Here is a 14,690-nt window from a genome sequence, read left to right as displayed (position 1 = left end):
AAGGCCACAGATGTCTACTATGTATAACTGACCTACAATATATAGTCCTGATAGGAATTTTGTGCCATTATAATGAATGCAAAATATGATAAAAATGACACTGTCAACCACTAAATAAGAAAAACTTTGAAACTCATAAAAGAATACAACATGGGAAAATTTGATAAATTATAACACTAGACTATTAGTTGCAGAAGCCCCTAGACCCCATACTTAAATATAACAACTGCATGGTTACATTAGTGCAAGGAAAAAAAAAAAAAAAACCTGAAAGGATAAATCATCATTTTTCCATACACTCTTTATCTTACTCAGCAATGTAGGAAAGGTCGAACATATCAAGCAACAGCACAGGCATATACAATGCCTATTCTGAAAAGATAGCCATCATAATGGTGATTTTTACTTAGGCTGAGAATTAAGAATCATTTATTGATAAATCTGATTGCCACCTTGAGTGGTGCATCAAGCAATATATGCCCACTTATAATACCACTGACTAACATATGGGATCATGTGCAAAATATACATGCATGAAAATGACACTTGTCAAAGTCATGTGTGGCTTATGCACATATCAGTGGTCTAATGACATTACGTGATGTATCTGGTTTATACTTTTGTGTTATATGATGCACAAATAAAACAGAAACAATGTATTAAAATTTCAGGCTAGGTGAAATATTGTTATAACAAAGCAGACACAGCAATGGCATAATTAATGGGCAGATTATATAATGTAAAATGATCACACAGTATATATAAGTTGCACAGTGTAAAATGCAATAGAATGGACTGTACTCACAGTAAACAATAACAGAGTAAGAATAAAGACTGACAGTATGTAAATATTTGTGTGCAAATCAAGACATGAGAGCAAGGTGTCTACAGTGCCAGAAAACATGATACCACATTTAGTGTTAACAAATGTAGTTAAACACAGACACACACACACACACACACACACACACACACACACACACACACACACACACACACACACACTCAAAGTGCGGTCATGCACACATGTGCTCACATCTTTAGGTGATATTTGTACAGCTAGGGGATATTTAATTCAAGGTATACATTTGCAATCCTGGGAAAGCTACATGGAAAGTGCCATTTAACTAAATCACATATTAAGTTTTAAGGAAATGAGAAATCATGATGTCAAAACCTTGAATGATTAAGCCATCAATGCACACATCATGGAAAATGAAATTCTGTAAAGAATTTACTTAGAGCAGTATTTTATTATTTATTTCTTAAACAATGACCAGCCACACTGACCAACCTAGTGGAATTTTACCACCAAGTATCAATGGCATTAACTGTATTATTAACTGTTACAGTAATTTATATAGATTTGGCCAGGGATTTCAGTACTATTTTCCACAACTCTTTATTAGAAGCATTAAGGAAATATTGTATCAACTCATTTATGATTAATTGGATCAATAAATGGTTGACAGAATGAACTCAACTGGTACAAATTAAAGGTTGCAAATCTGAATACCTCTCAGTAAAATCTAGAGTTCCTCAGGGCTCAGCGTTGGGGCCTTTCTTGTTTAATTTAGTTTTATCAAGCAGTCCTCTAAACACTCATTACTAGCATGCTAAGTATGCCAATGCTTGTAAATTGGCTTTATCATTAACACTAATGGGGGCACTTCACAAATGTCTCTCCTCTTAAAACAATTTTCTCTCTGGTCAAAGGATGTTAACTTGAGCTTTAACACAAGTAAGTGTCAAGTAATTTATTTTGTAGACCTGATTTGCATTTAGGAGCTGGTAGACTACAAAAGGTCACGATCTATAAGGACTTGAGCATTTTTATTTCTTCTGATTGTTAATTTACGTATCATGTTAACAACATAAGAATATGTGCTCTCTCTCTGTTTCTCTCTCTCTCTTTCTCTCTCTCTCTTTCTCTCTCTAACTGGCAAGATGTTTAGAGTAATTCATCTTTATAAAACTTGCATTTGACCAGTATTGGAATATAATAATGTGTTTTATATATACAATATGAAACTGCTTTACATACTAGAAATTGTTCAGAGATGATTTACCAAGAGAATACTCTCAGTATATCATATTGACTACACTGGAAGTGGCAACAGTTGCAGCTTTATTATTTTTTACATTATAGATATGTAAGTGGCAAAGCAATCTGTGCCTATAGAATATATAATGATGAAATGTGAAAATGTGTTTTTAATATCCCAACAACTAATAACATAAGAGGTCATAGAAAGGACAATTTAAACTTTGTAACTGCTGTAAATAGGGCATCATTAAGATGTAAATTCTTGACACAAATTATCTTTAGGATATGGAACTGAATAGCAGCTGATTATCTCCAAATTTGATTCCTTATAACCAAAAGGATAGGAGATGATGTTTATAATGATGAATTTAATTTGTCAGTGTTCTCTGACAGCCTTCTGGCTGAACACTGGTAGTCAACTTATGAGAACTTGACCAATGTTTTTTGGGAGGAAAATTAGTTGGAAATAGAGGGAAATACAGGGTGGGCATGTAGTATGAAGTTGGAGCTAAATTTATCTGCTATGATATTGACTTTTGACTTTGAATAAGATTGTTTGGTACTGTTATAAATTAACCTTTTAGATATTAATTCTAAGTTTACTGAAAGAGTTGAAGTAGATTTTATGGTTGTCTTTTTAACAGGGAAAGTATGCACTTGGCCAACATTGAACAAAGAAACACACCACAGTATGCCAAACCCACCCAGGTGGGGGCTACAACCCTCCACCCTCCAATGTGGGGGGATGTGACCCTCCCAACTAAATATATCAAATCTGGGATCACACTACATTGGGGAAAATGGCAAATTTCCCCATTTTGGTCTTGGTAAATTCAGTTTTGGGTAAGTGATCTTTTGATTATGAGAAGTAGATCAATTTGGTTTATACTTGTGTCTGTCTGCTTCGTAGGTGTTCTGGTGTGTCCTTTTTCTGCAATCTAGCACTTTGAGCAAACCAAATGAGCATAGCCAAACCTGTAATGCATTTGTCTGGTAAAGTAATAGGAATAAGAAACTGAAAAAAAAGGAGAAATATATCAAATGAGGAAAACCAATGCATGGCATAAAGTAGAACATTATAGTATACATGAGATATTTCTACATAGTTTGGGATTTGAACTCTCACACCAATGCATCTTCAGAAAACAGGATGGATGCCTTGTTCTCTTTGCCACAGAAACAGCTTTGAAGGAAAGGATTGAAGTCATTCTTCACACAACCAACTACAACAGAATGTACACTGCTATCAAACCATAAGCTGTTATTTGCACATTAATCATGCTTATTATATTTGGACATAGTGCTTATCATACAATCTGTTATGATTATGCTTGCAAATATACAGCTGTGTCTTATAGTTCTGTGTTTCTTGGTAATTCATCAGTTATCTGACCAGTAGCATGAGACATGCAGTGTGTAAGCCATTCAAAATCTTTGGCCTTAAATTATGTAAGAATATTAACCGGGGGAGTAATATGATATGCAGTTGCCAACAACTGAAGGCCAGGTTGGATGGCACACACACAGTATATACTGTTCTTTTGGGGGGTAGCAAGGGTGAGTTGCTGTTATGACATAAACAAGGGTATACTGTTCATTTTTTGGAGGAGAATAAAGTTCAGTTACTCTTATGTCACAAACAAGCATAGACTGTTTTTTTGGTGGGGAGCAAAGGTGAGATACTGCTATGGCATAAAGACACAATGCTCTTGTTCCTCTCCTTGTTCTGCATCCTACCTGTTATTTGATCTTGGGTAGGGTTGTAAAGTCAGAAACTCAATGTGTATCATTACTTTCTAACTTCTCTCTTTAATGATTTACCAGTACAAAGGTATGGTGCTAAACTGAGGTCATGCACTGCTAATCAGTACTTTTGAGAGGAGTGACTGTGTTTATCTTTGATGCCATGACTGAGCTCTAAGACTTACTAATGGGAATATATAAGTAAAATCATTGCTCTGTTGTCACATATTAAGGTCATTTTTGCAGAAATCCAACAATATTTACCTGATTACTGTACCAAGTTAATAAATTCAAAGATATGCCATAATATTATTAAAGAATACACTCTTGTTTAAGGACATACATTGTAAATGTAGCAGTCGTCACAGTTTTAGTTTGATATTGACTCTGTCTGATGCAAGCAGTACACAGCTAATACATGGGGAGCTAAAGGTTGTGTGAGTTGCCTGGCATCAATTTTAATATGTGTATGTATTAGGCACCTAGGGGTCAGGGAATATGCTATGTGTTGTTTCTTAGCCAAAGCAAGGGCATAATGATGGCATGTCTACATCTGCCTCTAGCCACAGCAGCTTGTGGTTCCCCTCCGAGTCCTTCTTGGACTGTGCCTGTGGTGACCTAGGCATTACTGGGAGAGTTGTGTCTTCCTTCCCCTTGCTCATCCTGCTGCAGAAGTTACTGCAGGATGAGATTGTGTAGCATAGCACATACTGTGAAGATCTGTGTACATGTATGTGGATTATACTTCAAGGCTCCACCAGATGTATCAAGGCATTGGAACCATGACTTCAGCAACCCAAACACATGCTCTTTGATGTTTCTGGTTTGAGCGTGTGCCTCATTATGGTGTTCTTCCATGCCTGTGTGCATACTTCTGATGGGTGTCATCAGCTATAGTTCCACTGCATAACCATCACCCCCCAGTAAATGGCCACATGGGCTGTCCCCCCTAGCAGTTGCTAATCTCCCTGGAGTGTTTCTCCCCGGGCCTCCTCTGAAAATTGGCTTTGTTTCAAGTTGGACTTTCCCAGTAAATAAATGTAAAATAAAATAAAATAAATAAATAAATAAATAGCAAGCATCTGGTACAGTTGTGATGTGTGCCAAATGTTGGAGTCATAATAACTGCCAGGGTTGCCAGTACAGGGTCTATATTATATGAATGAAAGTTCATATAATCAAATGCTGTAAACAGCGAAAATGCCGGACTTTGAACCCTTTATTGTGGGGGGCTGCACCCCCACACCCCCCTGCTAATTATATATACCAACTCTGAGATAGCACTACAGTGAGGAAAAGGCAGATTTCCCGATATTCACTTTACCGCAAGCTCACAAAAAACACATTGATGAAAGGCATTTTCACGTATACAGCTGCTCGATATTTTGGACTTTCGTTCTTCTAATAGGAATCCCCAGCACACACATTCAAGACAATTCACTTGGCATTACACATGACTTTGCATATGATGCAGGGGTTCCCCACGGAGTTAATGTAGATTTTACCCTGCTCACCAGGTGGTGCCTTAATGTGTACTTGAGTGCAATCTATGGCACCCAGTACTTCAGGGTAGTGTGCTACCTGGTTGAAATGTTGCATATTGCTGGCCATCTCCTTAGAACGAGGGGGAACATATATGCTCATTGCCATGCAATACCATAGCATCCAGGAATTGGTGGAGGATCCCGGATGTTGATGCCTGCGACACACCCATCGTGTCACCAGCTGGTCTTTGAAAGGTACCTGTAGCTAATATTCTAAGGGCTACACATACCTTAGTTTTCACTGGGATGTGTTCCCCTTGGTTGGCTCTGGCTTTGTGTTGAGGGTAGGAGAGCTCACAGAGTTCTTGTAATGTGTCTCTGTCCACCCTGTAGAGCTCTACAATTTCCAGGTCATGTAGCATCTAAAAAGTTACCCTGGGCATGAACATTCTTCTCCTATTGTCACCAGCAACAGTAGCAATAGCTTCAACATCTAGCAAATATATATGGAGCAAAGATTCAGCAGCCCCTAGCATTGTGTCCCTTTAAAATTTCCTTGTCTCTACTCCAGTGGTATTGAAGTGTTCAGGGAAAAAAACAGAATAGAGGCTACATGGATGCTTTATAGCTTGTTGAATAGCTCCACTGTGCTGAAAATCACCTGCTTATGCTGTATTTAGCACCTATGAAACACACCTGCTGCTTAACTGAGTGTGTTAACTCCTTTGCTGCTCATTAGTGTGCAACACATACCTCTGCACCCCTGTGCACACCTACATGTAAATAAAGTAAACACGGGAAATATTGTTATTACTTTCCTCCGTTTCCATGATATCATGCAAACATGGAGCACAAAAACTGAATTAAAGTTTGCACAACCTGTATTAGAACCCAGGACCATCTGTACTCCAGCCCTACACATACATGTGCTACCAGAGGAATAGTTACATGTCAAGTATAGAGAAACCCGCCATTCATTCCTACATTTCCCGTGATTGTGCTAAGCACTGTATCACTCAAACAATGACAAAAATAATTAAAAAATAAATTAAAGCTGACAAAATATAAAGAGGATGAAACAGAACTTGTGAATTGTGCCCCGCTTACATGCACTTTCACCCTTCACAAACCTACATGTACACCTTTGTAAGTGTAACCTGACCCCCCCCCACACGATGTCATCATTCACTGTTGCCATCCATTGAAAACAAACATTGTGGAAGTGCCTATATGAAGTGAATATCCCTATATGGTTATGATTTTTTTGTGATTCAGGGATTTTAATGAGTTTTGACCTCATTTACATCTTCAGCATGCTGACAGCCCTGAATCTACATGATTGGTAAAAACAAAAAACGAGCAGGCAACAGATTCTTTGACACTTTATTAACGTTGGCGCTTTCACTGAAACAAGTGAATCAGCTTCTTCAGACTGAGTAAAAAAAAACTCACAGTCTCCCAGTTTAAACACTTGCATTAAACTCAAAGCCAATAAAGCAATTAATCACAAACATGATGTCATCATTCAGTTTCTTAATTAAAGCAATATTACCAATTTGTAAAAAAGTTTAAATTATGTATACATTAAAAATCACTTCAAATAAAGAAATGAAAAAAACTGTAAAAGTAGTTCTTTAGGTTCACTGCTAAGCAAACTCTTCCAAGAACCAATTACTCTAAAACCCTAAATCTTATTCATTTAAAAACCACATAGTGAATATTCCTACTCCTATTATACAAATACATATAAAAATATATACAAAAAAACTAATGAATTATGCACCATAACTGTCCTAAGCTATCTAAGCATATATTATTAAATTATAAAATAGTCTTACTAAAAAGCTATAATCATTTAAATTATACTAAAATCCAGCATTATTCTGTTTTTTCTAATGTTTAACACATATTATATTAACTAGAAGTTAAGACCTGAAAAATTTTAATTAATACAAGGAAAATAGTCGACTTCCTAGACTCAAACCTGTTTTTATACATGAACAGAAACTCCATAAAAAGGAGAAGTTAAATACCCATTCCTACCTAGTAAGGGCCTTCAATTTTAATAAACATTTAATGGATAAAGCCTCATTTAACCCAGGGAAAATATACGCTGCTGTTCGGATCTGCCATTCCAACTCTGCCTCTTTCAATTTAAGTTCACAAGGTCCTCCTCTCTGAACTCCATTTGTTGCAGCACCACAAACATAAATCGGTGGGTAGGAAAAGCTGAGGTATGTCTAGCCAAAGCATTGGTGTTAATTTTATTATTAATGCTATACTGATATTCATAAATCCTTAATTTTACTTTGTATGTAGGAGCTATGTCATAACCTTTGTGCACCAAGGGTATAAAATGGCCCAAAATTCTTTTAGTTGTCTTTGAGTTTAATGTGAGTGTTTAAACTGGGAGACTGTGATTTTTTTTGCACAGTCTGAAGAAGATGATTTACTTGTTTCAGTGAAAGTGCTCACATTAATAAAGTGTCGAAGAATCCATTGCCTGCTCATTTTTTAACTCAGTTTGGCAGTAGTAGTTTTTGGTGTTGTCTACATGGTTGGTAACTATGTAGGCAGGGAAACTGAAGGGGAGCCCAATGTGGCAAACACAAGGGATGGTATTACTTTGCTATATATCTGCACAGGGGAATGCAGTTTTGATAAAATTTTATTCCATCAGCTACATACTGCATGGGTCTACACTTTTAGCTATCTGCATTCGTTGTAAGTATATTCTTCATTTAGGGGTTGTGGGAGCGAAGCTGCATGTATGTAAGGGCACATAAAAAGGATTGTTGTTATTGTTAATCTACTTTTGTAACATCCACCCTGTCTAATAATGTAATAATGTGTCTGCTGTTACATGTTAAGGTCAGTTCTGTACAAACCTAATAACTTTTACTTGCTCTTGTTTCCTTTCAATGGTTGTATTAGAAAAGTTTTCAAATACACAGGCAACATGAGCATGGAGTCTAAATGGTTGCTTTACAGCTTATTGAATCACTTCACCATGTTGGTTTGCTTCATTAGCAAATAATTCAGCTAATTGTGCTGTAATTTGCATGCAACAGAATTTACCATGTTTATGAGCATGTGTGTGCCACTACATTATTGTATCTAAGACTTTTCACAGCCATGCTCGTATCGCAGCACAAGACACACATGTTGAATAATGACTGTGTAGGCTTTGTTGAATCCCTCCTTCTGACTATTATGCTACATATTCACTGAAACTGCATTATGAAACTTGTTATTGTAAATATTAATTGCATTAAATATGATACCTTGGAGCTTTTCTTCCTGGGCCTCTACTAAAAAAGGGCTCCTGTGCCCAGTCAGACTTTCCTGGTAAACAATTGCCAGTAAATAAATAAATAATATAAAGTACTTGCTCCCAAATTTGTATGTCTGGACACATCCAATACTTTCTTCTTTATAGATTCACAGGTTCATAGTTGTCTACTAGGCTAATAATGACTGGGGCCTTTTTAAGCTTAAACAAAAAAACACTGAGCACTGCTGTAGCTGCCAATTTTCTTTCTTTATTCAATACATTCTGGTACCTCAGCCTCACAGGCCTTCAATGGAATAACTTCATAAGATCCAAGCAGCTTTTTAAGCTTAGCCACACATCCCAAATCTCCGACAAGTTCTAGTACCCTTGATAAGTGTAAGCAGGGGGTTGGGTGAAGAAACATTTACAAACAGAGGTCTGGGAGATGAGCTATTTACCAGCTGTCTGTGTCCATTAGAGACATAGTTGCCAAATAAGGGATACATTTCCTGTTCCCCATCCAGTTGCCCAAGTTACACTTGAATTGGGGTAGGGAGAAACTCTACTTTGCATGGCAAGAGAGACTGTTATTAAGAAGAGGTAGTATCTGGGATACATATCCATCACTCCAGCAGGCCCTGTTTATATTGCAGACAAGGTTAAGTCTTTAGAATGGGTAATTCTGGTGCTGTTTGTTTTGCAGATATGCAGGATGTCCATCAGGGTCAGGTCCAACAATGGCTTGTATGCTAGGCATAGATTTCTGTACAACAGCCTGTAGAAGACAAAATACAGGATAGGGCTTTGATGCAGTCTGCATAAGACATGCTACTTATGCCCTGTATTCTTTTAGTGAGGAACCTCTGTAGATGTTCCAGTTGTTGGACGTGCCTACATAGGTACATAGTAAATGGGTTATTGCTGAATACAGTGGAACAGTGACTTGCTTCAACCTAGATGCCATACCTCTGTTTATAATTTACACAACATCGAATGATTTCCTCACCACTGTAGACATGTGATGGTCAAAGGCTAGATTACTATCTATGTTTGGCCCTATGTCCCTGATTACTGGGTTGACTCTTAGGGGTGTGCTGTCAATATCATATTTAGCAGGGTTGGATGACTTCCCAAAGGAAACTATTATGCATTTCTTTGCATTTAGTTTTAGTCCATGGCTCTGAGACAAGTTATTTATCTGTGTCAGCCCTTCCTGGAGAACATTAGGATCTATGGGGGAAATCTAGGACTGCTCCTAATCTGCAATCATTTTTTTTAATGGGGGTGGAAGTCCAGAAGCCAGTACCATGAGCTGGCTCTTTTTTATAGCTAATTAAATGTTGGTTTTGTGCTGGAAGGGGTACTTTAGCTTGTGGGAAATGGTATCAATGTTTTCAGGTATTCTGCAGTTTTGAAAGTCTTAATAACTATGGTATTCATGTTTGGGGTTCTTGGGCATAAATGGCCATTGATGTGCCTTATTACCAACTATATGTCTCCATCTCACCATCTAGTACTATGACCAGATGTGGCCACTAGCAGAGAATGAAGTGGACTGGAAATCCATGGAGAAGGATTCAGGCTAGACCTCCTTGCCTAGTATTATCCCATGGATGGCTTCCATTACATCAGGAAATGAATGGGTCATAAAGTAGGGGGTGGCTGTTCAATTGCAGAATCATTCCAGAATGAATGCCAACTGCTTTTTCATGCTTGATGTGGATCTGAATGTTTTAAATGTCACTATATTTGAAAAGGCTTCTCTAAATATAAGGGATGATGTAATATTAGATAATCACATTTTAATAAAGGAAAGTATATATCACTTTAAAACCAAGAGTCTTGAATTCTGAAGTTATTTGGAAGCATTTATTGTGAACAATTGTTTAATTTATTGTCTTCTTTTTCTATCCACTGATTTTTTAACTGATTTAATATAGCATTTATTTTAGATTTTCAGTTCTTATGCTTGATATTCTCTTCATAAGACTGGCAACAACACTACAGAATATTTTGCATCAATAAAATATTTATTTTTAGAAGACTGTTGCATATCACTGTTGCTATTAAATCAGTTGTTTATACATCCAACTCATTCCTTGAAGAACACTGTCTATATGTTTAATTAGATACTCCTATGGCCTGTGATATGCAATAATCTTTTGCCATTTATTGAAATGCTGACAGAATTCAAGAAACTCTGGCAAATGGCAAAAGACATTCAGAGATTCGTTCCAAGATTCAGGTTACGAGACTAAGTTAAGACAGAATAGTTTGAAGCTGGCCACTGTTGGACAGGCTCCATCTTGTATAGTAGGGCTGTCCCATCATAGTTCAGCAGATCTTATATCAGGTTCAGTTAATAGTGAACACAGAGGTTAGTGCTAGCAGCTACACGAAGAAATACTTGTGCGACTGATCTTTTCTTTTTCTTTTTTGTCAAAATTGCCTTCATCTAAACTGCTTTTACTTGCTTGTTTGCTTGCTAATAAGTTTGTTTTCATTTGGTCTTTGCTTTTGTTGACTAGGTAGGCTTTCTAAGTAAACCTTACTATATGAAGCTGATATTCTTTCTTATATTGGGTAGAAATCACAACCATGTTTTTAACAAAGTCAAGTATTTTGCAGTCTAGTATTATTTCTAGATCTTAGAATGGCAATACTAAAACAAAAAATTGATGATGCGGGGGAAAACGTCCCTTTTTTATTCTTCAGTTTGGAACTTCCAGATCACATTTGAAAAGAAGATCACTGTCAGAGCCATTCTTATTTGTGAGCTGGCAGTCATTCAAACTATTTTCTCTCTACATTTGTGAAGCCCTGAGCTTAGTGCATGTGTGTATCTATTTCTGTAGACAGATGTGTATATGGCTGCCACCATTCAGAATGTTGAGAGTTCAGAATGTTGACACTCAGAAGGGCACTACTGGATCAGAATGCTGACAGTTCAAAACATTGTCAATTCAGAATGTAGACATAGGTAAGTGGGTTGGTATTAGGGCTGGGAATGTGTTTGTGTGAGTGTTGGTGTGTTAGGGTTACAGGAAGGGTGAACTAAGGGGATAGCTTCAGTATTGTGTATATTTGTTGGTGCATGATTCTTTGTTTTAGCATATCTTATGTAGTGGCAATGATATGGAAAGTTTTTTTTTTTTCTAAGGTAAGGTGCATGTTTAGTGTAAGGGCTAGGGTTAGGGTTAGCATGCAATAATAAATTGGTAGGAGGGGAGGAAGATAACCTTAACTTTACACATCACCAGAGAAAAACCCTTTCCGTAACACTATTACTATTCAGACAAAACATATCCTGTGGTATTAGTATGGTTTTTGGGTGCTTTGTTTCATTTTAGTGTATTTTAGTGTAAATTGATTAGAAGAGTGTTTTTTGCTATAGATTTAACATGGGTTTTATCTCTGCATTGTGATGTGTCAGCATTATCAATTGTCAATAGTTTATTGCCAGTATTGTCAGTGTTTACATTTTAATCATTTTTAACTATACTCTATCTATCCATTTATTTATCTATCTTTCTGTCTCTCTATCTGCCATTAAGGGAGTGTGTCACACATAAGAGCTGTTTATAGGAAGTCTCTCTCTCTCAGCTTCTTGTGCATTTACGAACATTTAGTAACTGACTTGTGACTTCCTCCACCAGATTTCGTCCCTTCATTTTTCCTTTTCACTGCTACCAAGTTTTTCTTCAACACATTCTAGTTCTGATTGTGTGTATGGATTTTTGCAGACCACTGAATCCTGAATAAATGTATGTAGTAATTGTGGTGGAATTCTGTCTCTCTATCTTTCACAGTAGTACTGCAAGCATCACTAAAAAAAAACACTGCATCAGTGTGGAAGCTTCCTAAGTAAAGCACATTAGTATATTATGTTTACTGTGTTCTGCAGCAAATAATAAAGGCTTGCCTCCTAGAGTTTCTGGTGCAGCATTTATTAAACAAATCCTTAATCTGATAAAAAGCTTCTAAGGAAGGTTTCAGACTTTCAGGGAAAATGTTATCTGCTTAGTGTCTTCATTTGATTAGAAATGCTCTCCATTCTGGTCTAATGGTGGCATTTCCGCTTAGATTTTCATCAGTTCTTACTAATTTCAAGCTTACTGGAAGGCATAATACCTGAATGTGTGCAAAACCAATAAATCCAGTGGATGTTAATTCAAAGAACGAAGACATTAGACTACATTATCAAGCAAATTAGTGTGTAGCTCAAAGCATAAATCGAAGGACTTTGACGAGAAGCCTCCACATTGTAAATTCTTAGACAAAAAATATTTACAACTGCATGAGCCTTCATAAAACAACCACATTGTGATAAAATGTATGCTGTGAGAAAAAAACTGTAGCATTGGTCTGAAAACTAAAAAAGAACCCCTCAGCTGTCACTAAGGTTACGTCCATTGCCTATAACCCCTTCTCTGCCCCATACTCCAAAAACCTACTAGTAAAGAGATGGTAGACATTTGTCAAATTAAGAAGTAACACTAAATAACAAAATGTGAATAGCACTGGAACAAAAGGAAAACTACCAAAGTGGCATTTATCTTATACACAATAATCATGAACTGTTGTTGTTAAGTGATAGAAACATGCTATGCTTATTAATGTCTGTGACTGCACTTATAGGTTCATAGGTTCATAGGTTCATACTAGGCTATCTGCCCAAGGGCATTTATAAGCCTAGCCCATAGTTATGTGGCTTTCGCCACCCCTTTAGTTTGAATAAAAACTATGCCTATCATTTTGCTGTGCCTCTGTCAAGCAGTGACACTGAAGTAATCCCTGGGGTATATCTGCAATCTCCCATCCATTGGTCAATATTCCTCTTGAACAAGGCCAGAAAGGTGCTCTGCCTCACATGTACCGGGATTTTGTTCCACAGCATAGGGAGTCTCTGGGTGATGAATCTGTCCCTCCAGCACGTTCTATTTATAACCGTGTCAAGGTTTAAGTCTCCCGCCCTTGTGGTTCTGAGGGATCTAGATTTTTTGAGGTGAAGCATGTTCATCAAATCTGGGTTTGACATGGCCTTATATGTCAGGCACAGGTCACCTCTGAGCAAGCGGTATGAGACTGAATAGAGCTGGAGTTCTTTCAGTCGGGCAGCATAAGACATATTTTTGAGACCCTTTATCCTTTTGGTGAGGAACTTTTGGGGCCTTTCAAGCTGCAGCAGGTGTCTGGTCAGATACATTCCGAACGGGGCATTGTACTCAATCATAGGTCTAATGAGTGATGAGTACAGGGGGACGATGACCTCCCTTGATCTAGATGTGAATCCCTTCATGATCAGGTGGGTGATATAGAAGGTTTTCCTAACTACTTTAGCAACATGAGTGTCAAATGAAAGGCTACTATTAATGTTTTCTCATGCACAATGACTTAATGCTCATATTATTTATGGTCATAAAAGTAATAATGACAATGATTAGTTGATTAATGTATTTCTAGAAAATGATGAACTAGTTGTACATTTGCTTTTAAATTGACGCTGTTCACATTTCGCTCATTAATGAAAGCCTGTACAGTAGTCACTCTGGGGAGATATTTTGCTTACACTGCTTACCTCATCAATAAGCATGACTTGCTCTGAATAACCATTAGCTGCTTGTTAGAGATTTTAAAAGAACATTATATCCAGCAGCTGGCATTGTTTCATCACTGCTGTCAGTGAATGGACATGCTATATCATTTACTTCAGTCTTTTCTGCAGTATATTTATACAGCTAAGTGAATATGTAGCCAAGATGAGTGAATGAAGTAGTTCTAGAATGTGCATTCAGCAACAACTTTTACTAAACTGAGCTCCCTCAACAGTAACATGGTCGTATTGACCCACTTAGTGGCAATCTCTTCTTAAACTCACCACTACTGTATTATAACCATATGCCCACATAAAAAATGGTAATACACTTGATGTTTTGGTTGATATGGATTGAGCTATAATTGTGTATAGAAGTTATACTACTTCTTCCACTAAGTGTGTATGAATCAGTTCTGCAGTTATGATTATGAAATAAATAAGAAATATAAACACATCACTTATTTCATAAAACTTCTTCTGTAAATATAGATTTTTCTTTATTTTGGCATACTTACGAGCACCCTCAGTAAGGCTTTTAAGTCTCAT

Source organism: Protopterus annectens, chromosome 2.part2 (genome assembly GCF_019279795.1).
Source record: "Protopterus annectens isolate FY-2018-M chromosome 2.part2, PAN1.0, whole genome shotgun sequence".
Lineage (NCBI taxonomy): Eukaryota > Metazoa > Chordata > Ceratodontiformes > Protopteridae > Protopterus > Protopterus annectens.
This window is presented reverse-complemented; position numbering follows the sequence as displayed.